This window comes from Etheostoma cragini, chromosome 21 (genome assembly GCF_013103735.1).
Source record: "Etheostoma cragini isolate CJK2018 chromosome 21, CSU_Ecrag_1.0, whole genome shotgun sequence".
Lineage (NCBI taxonomy): Eukaryota > Metazoa > Chordata > Actinopteri > Perciformes > Percidae > Etheostoma > Etheostoma cragini.
In genome coordinates, this window is record NC_048427.1 from 18,672,230 (window position 1) to 18,683,388 (window position 11,159).

General features: G+C 42.5%; 1 long non-coding RNA gene across 1 annotated transcript in view; it reads left to right on the forward strand.

Annotated features, from left to right (window-relative positions):
* The window catches only part of LOC117937434, an 18,610-nt gene extending 11,149 nt beyond the window's left edge, over window positions 1–7,461 (forward strand). Inside the window, exons 2-3 of the long non-coding RNA XR_004655151.1 lie at window positions 6,806–6,810; window positions 7,370–7,461. This is a non-coding gene — a long non-coding RNA (uncharacterized LOC117937434). The remainder of the gene's footprint in view (window positions 1–6,805; window positions 6,811–7,369) is intronic.
* The last annotated feature ends 3,698 nt before the right edge of the window (window positions 7,462–11,159 follow it).

Here is an 11,159-nt window from a genome sequence, read left to right on the forward strand (position 1 = left end):
CCATGTCTACATTGAAACACCTGTTCACCTCACCTCCTGTGCTTAAGCACCCAGACTCTGCCCTCCAGTTTGTGGTGGGGGTGGACGCATCTTCTTCTGGAGTAGGGGCCGTGCTGTCCCAACGCTCCACTTCGGACAAGAAGCTTCACCCCAGCGCCTTCATGTCCAAAAAACTGTCTCCGGCTGAGCAGATCTACGATGTGGGTAACCGGGAGTTGCTAGCTGTCAAGCTAGCGTTGGACGAATGGCGGCACTGGCTAGAGGGGGCAGTGGAACCGTTCGTGGTCTGGACTGACCACAAAAATCTGGCCTACATTCAGTCCACTAAAAGACTGAACTCCTGTCAAGCCAGGTGGGCCCTGTTCTTTGGCTGATTTAACTTTTCCCTCACCTACCGTCCTGGCTCTAGGAACGTCAAACCTGATGCGCTGTCACGAGTGTTTGACTGCACTGAGGATTCGTCGGCGCCTGAGTCGGTGCTCCCATCCTCCTGTGTGGTGGCCGCAGTCAGTTGGGAGATCGAGTCGCTGGTCAAGGCTGCTCTTGCCACGGATCCTGGTCCTGGAGACGGCCCTCCTGACAGACTCTTCGTCCCACAACCTTAGTCCAGCATGTATTCCGTCCCCATGGGATACCTGTGGATATTGTGTCTGATCGGGGCCCACAGTTTATTTCACGTGTGTGGAAGGAATTCTGCTCCTCCCTAGGTGCCACCTTTAGCCTTTCCTTGGGATTCCACCCGCAGTCCAACGGTCAGACAGAGAGGGCTAACCAGGACTTGGAGGCCTCGCTCCGTTGTGTGGCCGCTCAAGACCCGACCACCTGGGCTCCTCACCTACCTTGGGTGGAGTACGCCCACAATTCACTCACTACCTCAGCCACTGGTCTCTCCCCCTTTGAGGTGGCCCTGGGCTATCAGCCACCATTGTTCCCGGCCCAGGAAAAGGAATTGGCGGTGCCTTCGGTGCAGGAGCACCTTCGTCGTTGCCGCCGGGTGTGGACCGAGGCGCGTGAGGCCCTTCTGCGAACGACGGAGCGGACTAAGGCAGTGGCTGATAGGCGCAGGGCTCCGGCTCCTCAGTACCAACCAGGCCAGGAGGTCCGGTTGTCTTCCCGGAACATCCCTCTTCGGACGGAGTCGCGCAAACTCTCTCCTCGGTTCCTGGGTCCATTTGCCATCAGCTCCATTATCAGCCCCACGGACGTTAGACTGAAGCTGCCTGCGGCTATGAGGATACACCCGACTTTCCATGTCTCCCAGGTGAAGCCTGTTACCCCCAGTGCCCTTTGTCCCCCGGCTGACCCTCCTCCGCCGGTCAGGTTAGTTGACGACCATCCTGCTTATACTGTCCGCCGCCTGCGGACGGGGCCTTCAATACCTGGTTGACTGGGAGGGCTACGGCCCCGAGGAGAGGTCTTGGATCCCCAGGAGGTTCATTCTGGACCCTTCCTTGGTGTCGGACTTCCACCGGGCCCATCCTGGGAAGCTTGGGCCGCCTGGAGTCGTCCCTTGAGGGGGGGGCTCTGTTATGAGTCCACTGTCTTCTGTGTTGTTGTTTTTCCTTGTTCGTCTGTCTGTGTTTTCATCGGCCACCAGAGGGCGCTCTTACTGGATTCCATTAGAGGCATGTCTACTCTTCCCCTCCTCCATCTGCCTACACAGCTGAGCTTCATCATCATTATCACCTCATCCATACTTAAACCTGGGCCGATCGCCTCTTCGGCGCCAGTTCGTTACCTACATTCCGTGGTAACTGGTCTAGTACGAGCTTGTTGATATTCCTTTACCTTGCTTTTGTACTTAACTTGTGTTTCTGCCACAGCGTTTGTGTTCCGTTTCGTCGTCTGCCTTGGATCTCCTTCATGTCCCACATCACCTCCCGTGTCTGGATTGTTTATGTGTTTTTGTGCTGGTTGTTCTGTTCCGTCAGAATTAAACCCATTTACTGTGTACATTACTCCCTCTTGTGGTCGTTCTGTGTCCGGGTCCTGCACCACACCTAACATGTTTAAATGGAAAATTAGACAGATTGTTTAGATATTGCATTTAAATTTTAAAATTTAAATTAACATATTTAGAATATTGTCCTGATATTGTTCAGCATTTTAAGTCTTTGAAAATGAAAAGTTTTCATTTACATATTTTAATTTTTTTAATATTTTCTTGATTTTAATATAGCCATATAATATCGACACAAGGATGTGAATGTGAATATTGCATTATGGCATTATGATTGAAATTTTGACTCTAAAAACAAATTTGTGGAAAATGAAAATGCTATTGTGGAATTACATTTTCATTTTCACATTTACATTATCATTTGAATTAAGTCCCCTATGGGATTCCATATTCTTCTTCTCCTCTAACAGATATCATAAAATACAGCTGTATACCAAAACATTGAAAAGCTGATGCAGCTGTGCCACACATCATATTTAATTGCCATCGTTTTTAAACAATGTCTTGTGTTTGTTAAATGTCTGTTGCCTTTATTCCTCGGCTCAAATCTCCCGTGGTCAGTAAAAAGAGGAGGATGTACAATTTGGAAAAGTGTGTGAGTGTGTGTGTGCGTGTGTGTACTGCTTCTCAGCAGGGGTGTTGCTCGACAATCACAACCTAGCACGCCTGGTTTTCATCAATCATTAAGCTTGTCTACCCTCTCTACGTGGTAATGGTCAGGGCCCCCGAGCTCTAGTAGGACTTGAATTGATCTGTTGTTGCTTTGCTGGAAACATTGTCACCCGTGTCTCTTCCACCACCAGTGTCAGCCAGAACCAGAACCTAAGTCTGTTTGCTGATCACCTGCTATTACCTGCCACCATACTCACCAGCCCGATATCCATCCGACCTGCTTATCATTCAAACACTCTGCTTTGCAAGTACCGAGTTGGGCTTAGGCCAAATGAAGGACTTACTAAATCCTTTGTGGTGTCTGAATCATCCCTGGGGTCTAAAGAAATCTAAAACAAATCTTCACAAAAAATCTTAAAATTTGCTCCGCTATTGAGCTTACGGAAGAGAATTAGGGTCACTGGTGAAACATTTATTTGAGTTCTGACTTTTTTCTCAGAATTTTGAGATTAAAGTCAGAATTCTGACTTTATTCTCAGACTTCTGACTTTTTTCTCAGAATTCTGACTTTTTTCTTAGATTTCTGACTTTTTTAATTTGGAGATTAAAGTCAGAATTCTGCCTTTAATCTCTGACTTCTGACTTTTTTCTCAGAATCCTGACTTTTTTTTAATTCGGAGATTAAAGTCAGAACTCACATACATTTTTCACCAGTGGCCCTAATCCTCTTCCGTATAAGCTAGACCTCCACCATTGTTAAAGGTTAAGATCCTTGTGTTTAATATGAAAAATCCCTCCATCACTACTACAAAACCCACCAGACTTTAAAAGTAATTTTGTCGCGTAAAACACATCATTCAAAGTCAATATAAAAAAAACAACATATAAAGCTTTGTTTGTCTTTCCACTGTTCCAACAATTACAACTCTGGTTTCGTTGAAACAAACCCTTAATTTACCGATTTACATGAAAATGTACATATACTACATGGTGAAAGTATTGGTAATGGAGTCTGGTGAATATGGGGATTTTTGAGCTGTTTCTGGTTAAAGATAAAGGATTTTTATCCAAAAGGACTCTTTGGAGGGATCCTTTCCAAAATATTGTCACCCACATACAATAATCAGTGTGAAAAAACTTTCAATAGGATTACATTGTAGCCTGGGTACTGCATTCTCGCTCAATACTGTACTTTTATCCACATTAGTTACTTGCTGCAATCCATGGGGAAATAGGATCCAGGAAAAAACTAAATTACCCTTTAATAATTTATGGCAAGCATTTTCTAAACCAACTAGCTGAAGGCGCTTTTTGGTTGCCAGGCTCCTGGGGCGGGACATAACTTTGCCATTGAGGAGGTTAACAGGCCTGTGACACAGGACTCAACCCTCTAATTCCCTTTCAGGAGCTCTATATGTCCTTGAGCTTGGATGAAGCGAAATGAGAGATGCTTCCATCATCAGATCCCCCACTCCCTCCTTCTATTAAAGCGGATTTTCTTCTTTTCTTCTTTTTACTTTTTAGACTTTTAAAATGTTAGAATTACACGTATTGCAGATTCATGTTGTTAAGCCATACATGTTTTTCTGGAGAAGAGTAAAAGACTCTCTGGTATGGGAAAACAGAGAGTGGGGGGGGGGGTTGTCAGCTCAGCACCCGTAAGATTTATCATCTATTTATATTTCTCTCAAACACACACTCAGCACTCTAGTCTAAACAGGGCAAATGCTCCCAAAAGAACTCCCATGGTAACATTTGCAACAGAATATTTCCACAATAAATGTGATCATCATTTGGTCATGCGTGACTAAAGTAGAGGCAACAGGTTTCTTTTTCTTTTTTTCGCTCGAGATCAAAAAGGACATTAGAAGTTAATAACCATTGATGATAATTTATCAGCTTTAGCAACGCTTGTAATGAAATTTGTTTATTCATCTGGGTAGTTTATATTAGTGAGGGGTCTGACATGTTGATGTAGAGAAATGAACCAGGACATGTTCAAGCAGGTGAAAGGTTCAATTTGGATGAGATGTTCCAACGAGGTCTTTGATATTCAGTCATTTGATATTGAGTTTTCTCAAGGCCGTCAAGATATCATCCAATAATAGTGGGATACTTTCCATAAAATCATCTCTCAATGCAAACCAAACCAGCTATTAGTCTAACTGAAGTAAAACCATGCCAATCTCTATGTATGGTGAAGGGTATGTGATGATGTAGGGGGGGGCTATTTTAATCAACTTTATCAGGATGCATAGTATCCTGGGTCCATGAAATAACTGGCCTTTAATAATAAAAATCTGCCTGCCTCTGTGGGAATTTAACATAGGGGGGTGTATACTTAGGCCCCCTGTATTTTAACATAGGGGGGTGTATACTTATGCCCCTGTATTTTAACATAGGGGGGTGTGTACTTTTCCCCCCTGTATTTTAACATAGGGGGTGTATACTTATGCCCCCTGTATTTTAACATAGGGGATGTATACTTATGCCCCCTGTATTTTAACATAGGGGGTGTATACTTATGCCCCCTGTATTTTAACATAGGGAGGTGTATACTTATGCCCCTGTATTTTAACATAGGGGGTGTATACTTATGCCCCCTGTATTTTAACATAGGGGGGTGTATACTTATGCCCCTGTATTTTAACATAGGGGGTGAATACCAGTGTAGTAGTAATATTAATAATAATAACTTAGACCTATATAGTGCCTTTAATGAAACGCAAGGGCGCTTTACACAGTACCAGCTATCAAAAAGAAAATGGGATGACACAAAAGAAATGTAAACTGGGCGCTTTATAGAAGGAGGACGTAATTTCGTGCTGACATACAACCATGACTTGCTATGTAAAGTTACTTTTTAAATGAAATTGACATATTACATACCTGTCTAGGAGGATGAAGACCAATTCAGGGTCAGTTTTGAATCCTTTACAATCCAATAATTGTCTCTAATTTCCAATTTCTGTTTCCTGCCCGAGTATCAGTAATAACTAACTACAACAGATAACGTCAAATAAAATTTAAATATAATTAGGTATATATCAAGAAATCCCCTGCTACATTTAACCCGAAGGACACTCAAACAAAGGCTTTTATGGTGTTGCACCAAAATCTGTGACCCATCAGAATTTGTTACTGTAGAGGCATTCTGTCAGTGCTTAATCATTTGCAAAAGCTTTAATAAAAACTATTTAAACACAGCGTTTCTTTTCCCTGTTCCAAGTTATTTATGATCATCACATGGAAAGTGAAACTGTTTTACAAATATTTAAAAGTTCCTCATAGTACTTTAACCTCAGGCGAGTCGTTTTCAACTTCTGTTAGCAGGGTTTCGCGCTTTAAGCCTGAGATTGTTTTGCTCTGGCCGGCAGATAACGATCAAATGATTAATATTTCAAACGTTTATCTGCTCCTCGTGGCAGGTCTGAGTACACACACTCTGCAGAGCTGGACATTCTTGGGACGCTGTTTTCTTACAGAAAGTTGCTCTGTTTTGGTTAAAGATAACACTCTTACCGGAGCGTGAGGATGGAGCTCAACACACCTGCTCAGGGAGACAGTCAATTAGACTCCAAGCAAACAACATTAAATCATAATTAAATGTCAATAATTGCTCCAGTGTAAGGTCACTGTGGTCACGGTGATGTCAAGTTTCAGGACTGGATTTAAAGGGAGTGATGCATGCTCTGGAGGGAACTACTAGAACTGTTGGGTCCTTGTAAATTATAGAGTGTGGTCTAGACCTATTCTATCTGCAAAGTGTCTTGAGATAACTCTTGTTATGAATTGATACTATAACTAGAATTGAATTGAATTGAATTTAACTGGGGTAAAAACTACTCATCCTGTTTCTCCAATTCTCTGTACTGTGTATTCATTAAGCACAAATCTCCTATAGTAAAATGCACCATGTACGCAATATATAATGTCAAATAATAAAGGCTTTAAGCAAAAATGTTTGATGTTTCAGAAAACCGAGACATCATTATTATGAGAGATTGAACCTATAAAGCTCAAAAAATGCAGTCTACGTGTAAAAGAACCAGTAAATTTGCATGTGCGCCATGTTAACAATAAATACATTGTAACTCGTTGAGCCACAGAGTCATAAGTATAATTCTGTAAGAATAAAAAAAAAATGTCTATGGCAAATTTTTGTACATGGCCTAAAAGAGGAAGCCATGTTAGCATGGTCTGCTGAAGATGGTGTTCAAGAACACTAGCAAGCACATGTAGCAGTCCAACAGTGGAATGCACACAAGGCCCCGGCAGCTGCCTCAGCGCTAATGATTAAAACCATTCCAGGCTCCTCCATCTCCAAGGCCAATGAACTCCGGGATTAGGGGACCTTGTCAACCACGGTGGGTTTAGAAAGAAAAGCGGCGGTGGAGCGCCTGGCTGGAGTCACTCTTAACACTGAAGAAGACCAGAAGCTCTGTCAAACACTGGGATCGGAGTGGAATAACCAGTACGTCAACGGGGACGCATCCAAGGATTGTGAGCACAGATGTATACAAACACACACACACACACACACACACACACACACACACACTCACACACACACACACACATATATATATATACCCACATATATACACACAATATGTTTATTTATTAAAAGATGAGTTAAAGATCATTGGACACAACCTGATTCACTGCACTTGATTTAGCAATTGTATGTACCAGATACCAGAATTTTATCTGTTAATGTTAATGTCACAAATTTACAATCCAGACCCACTTTTTTTAAAGATTATTTTTGGGAATTTTAGGCCTTTGTGCATGTAGAACAGTTGAAGAAATTAAAGGGGGAATGACATGCAGAAAAAGGGCCGCAGGGTGGAGTCAAACCCACAGCCACTGTGCTGAGTAAACCACCATATATGGGCATCTGTTCTACCAGGTGAGCTACACAGGTGCACCAATTGTTGAGGAGAGGAATCTGACCCAAAACACAGAGACAGGTTAACGTTGTTTAGTACCACATTTGGACACTTATTGGCTAACGTCAAAATTACTGTTAAAATACAAATATAAATGATCTGTTTATGTCTTAATGGTGCAAAACCCTCGTGTGACTTCTTACCTTTGTAACGGTATATAGTGTTAACTCGTTACTTTAGCTTTTACTGTACAAGAGCCGGCTAAAATACGCTATTGCCAATAAATAAGCCGTGCGCTACCCTTGGCCGTAACCGGACACCGCTATAGACAGTTAGTTAAAGAAAGTCCCATCAAAGCTGTCAAAACTACTGGATCTTAATTCTGTCCTTTCCAATAAAATACCATGCTTCAACAACTCTGAATTATGCAATAAGAGCTCCTTAATGTCCAGTTCAGTAAAAATAGAGGAGAAAAATCCATCGCCCGAGCGTTCTTACGTCTTTCCCTCATTTCGTATACTAATTAGACATCTGAATGTCCATATACACATAGGACATTTCATACGTAGATTGTTAGATGGGTATACATCAATTATGTTAACATTTTGGTGATAATCGTAAATGTTAAATACTGCAAAAAGACCAGAAAGTCCGTCAGGCTGAAAGTGTCCAGATGTGGCCAATGGCAGCGAGTGGTGTCCGAGCGTGGACACAGTGACACTAGACACAGAGGAGCGTTTTGAAAAGGACTAAATGTTTCCTCAATTTGAGAATCTGTCCTTAAAGTGAGCACCAGAGGAAGGGACCAGGCATGCGGACTCGGCTGGTTGAGCGATAGGTTCAAAAATTCTCGTAAACGAACTAGAAGAGCTGGGTCAAGTTTACCACACTGGTGGATACAACGATCTGGCAAAGATGGTGAGATCAAGGTATTGCAGAGGTGATTAGCGGATAGGCAACAGTTGTGCAGGTAGAGTGGCGGAGTTGATTCATCTCTGAGGGTTAAATGAACTAATTCACTTTAGCCCTGCTACAGTAATACTTTCTGAAAACAGGAATCATCTAGTCATGCAGTTGGTTTTGACTTTATGAAACTAAGTTTTGTGATCCCTACTTCCGCCAATACTTTGAAGCAGGGCTGTGGTACTTAAGTCTGGTCTTGGACTCGAGTCTGGACTCTATGGTCTCGAACTTGTCTCGGACTCGCTAGTATTTGGACTCCCACTTGTCTCGGTCTCGGCCACTGGTCTGGCCCAATATGGCTTTTGGTCTTGACTGAGTCCAGGTGTCTTTATGATGTTGATTATAATATTGGAGGGAAAGTGAAACCCAAAAGTACTGTCTTGATACTGTTATGCATAAGACCTTTTATACGTCCTGGACTCTGTCATGACATGGACTCAAACCTTTTTGGACTCGGTCTTGTCTTGGACTCAAACCTTTTTGGACTCGGTCTTGTCTTGGACTCAAACCTTTTTGGAGTCGGTCTTGTCTGGGACTTGAACCTCTTTGGACTCGGTCTTGACTCAGACTCAAACCTTTTTGGACTCGGTCTTGTCTTGGACTCAAACCTCTTTGGACTCGGTCCTGACTCAGACTCAAACCTTTTTGGACTAGGTCTTGTCTTGGACTCAAACTTCTTTGGACTCGGTCTTGACTTGGACTCGACTAGTCTTGGTCTTGGACTCGACTGAGGTGGTCTTGACTACAGCCCTGCCTTGAAGTATTGTAATCATTGCATCTTCACCTTTGATTAGTTCTCCAACACTGTCACTGAAGATGGATTCGACGCCCTGTGAAAAACGCTTTAGAAAGAATGTGGATACAAATCAACACACATCCTGCATCCCTTCTGAATTCCCCCTGCAACGAATTCCCTTAACATAAACACTATCAATTTATTCTCTTTTCGGGGCTGAAGTCCAAAAGCTGAGCTCTGTTTGTATCTCCCACTTGGAAACAGGAAGATTGCCTCTGTTTCTTTCTATCTGACCTCAGTTTGTCCCACAACATGACCCTGACTACTGAAATGACTAAGGACGTGTCTACTTGCAGGAATCCCTCTACTTGGATCGGAAGGTGGGGCAGAGCTGCAGCGGACTCCGCATTCTTTTTCCTAAAAGGATTACAGACTGAGGATCCAGGAAGAGGCCCTTTCCCATTACATAATGGCGTTTTTTTGTCCTTAAAGATAGATAAGATCCCACGGCAAATACATGTTAACAGAGACGATGTACAGACTACAACTATGTCACATGTCCATTTTCAAACGTCCCAAAAAAAGTCCCTGTGTGCTGCAATGCATTAGCCAGCATTAGCACTTTTTCAGTTTAGCTAAGAGCAGTGCAATAGGTTTGTTCCTTGGAGAAAATGTTGTCCTGGGTACGTGCAAGACACCTTGCAAGGCCGTCCCTGGGGTCTTGAAAAATTACTGGTTTTGAACAAAACCTTTACAGGAAGCTCTGAAGAGGACTCTCCTATATTGTCCGTTAGCAAGTCTTATTTACTATGTCCACCTCTTTAACTCTGCAGAGTCTGTCTTAGTTAAATTAAGGCCTCGTACACAGGTGTCACCTCTGAATTGGTTTATTTGGTTGGACGTTTTGGTCACAAGAACCATCTCGAGACACGAAGTAGCAAAGTAACATAGGGCTTAAAATAAAATCATGATTACATGATGAACCACTGCTGTGTAGGAAGTGTGTTGCTAACCCATTTTGGCCCCCTAGCCCTATTCTTCCAAAACATTCCTAAAATAAAATGATAACCCAAAATGATAAGGAATAGCTCCTCAACCATGAGACCTATTTACATGTAACTGGTCTTATTCGATACAGTCGATATACCTAGACAAGATTGCCCGGGGCCACAGGAATTTCAGCCGGATGCATGATTTTCCGTTTCCTTCTGCTTTTTTTGTGTTGGAATTTTAAATTTTGTCGATATATGAAGACTATTTTTGGCTGCTCCTCAGATCTCTGCAGGGTAAATTGAGACGGCTAGCTAGACTATCTCCAATCTGAGTTTTCTCTCGCACAAGTATTTTGCAGCGGCTTTGTGCAAAGCTTAGCAAAACCCACGACGGGTGCGTTTGGTTTAAAGAAACGCTAATAAACCAGAGAACGTTTTTTCTCCCATCCCAGAATGCAATGCAGACTAGCCAGACCCTCCTCAGCTTTGCATCGTGTGGGGGTTCAGGTGAAGCGGGACTACATTTGATACATAGGAAGCTAAGGAATATACATCCATTCTAATTAAACCAACTTATATTACAATTAGAAAAAGTAGAAAAATAAAGTAGAAAAATGCATGTTTTCTACTCCTTTAATAAACAATTTAAATATCAAAGGCAATATGTATTGGACAATAATGCAACTAAATGTCTTCCCCCACTGCTTTCCTACAACTGAATTGATTAACGTACAATAAAATACCACATTTCGGACACAATTCATAAAGAAAGACATAAATACCACAAACCTACTGTGCTTACTGCAAGGCTGGTAAAAGGAGATGCAAAGGAACTCCTCTAAGTCAGAGGTGTGGTGGAGTATGGTGTATGACTCATAGGTGTGTGCTGCTGTCTGCTGGCTGTATAAAGTACAACAAGCCAACTGAGCCTGTTTAACAGGGGTCATCAACTGTATATACAGTGGTACTCATAAGTTTACATGCCCATGCTTAAGTTGACTTAA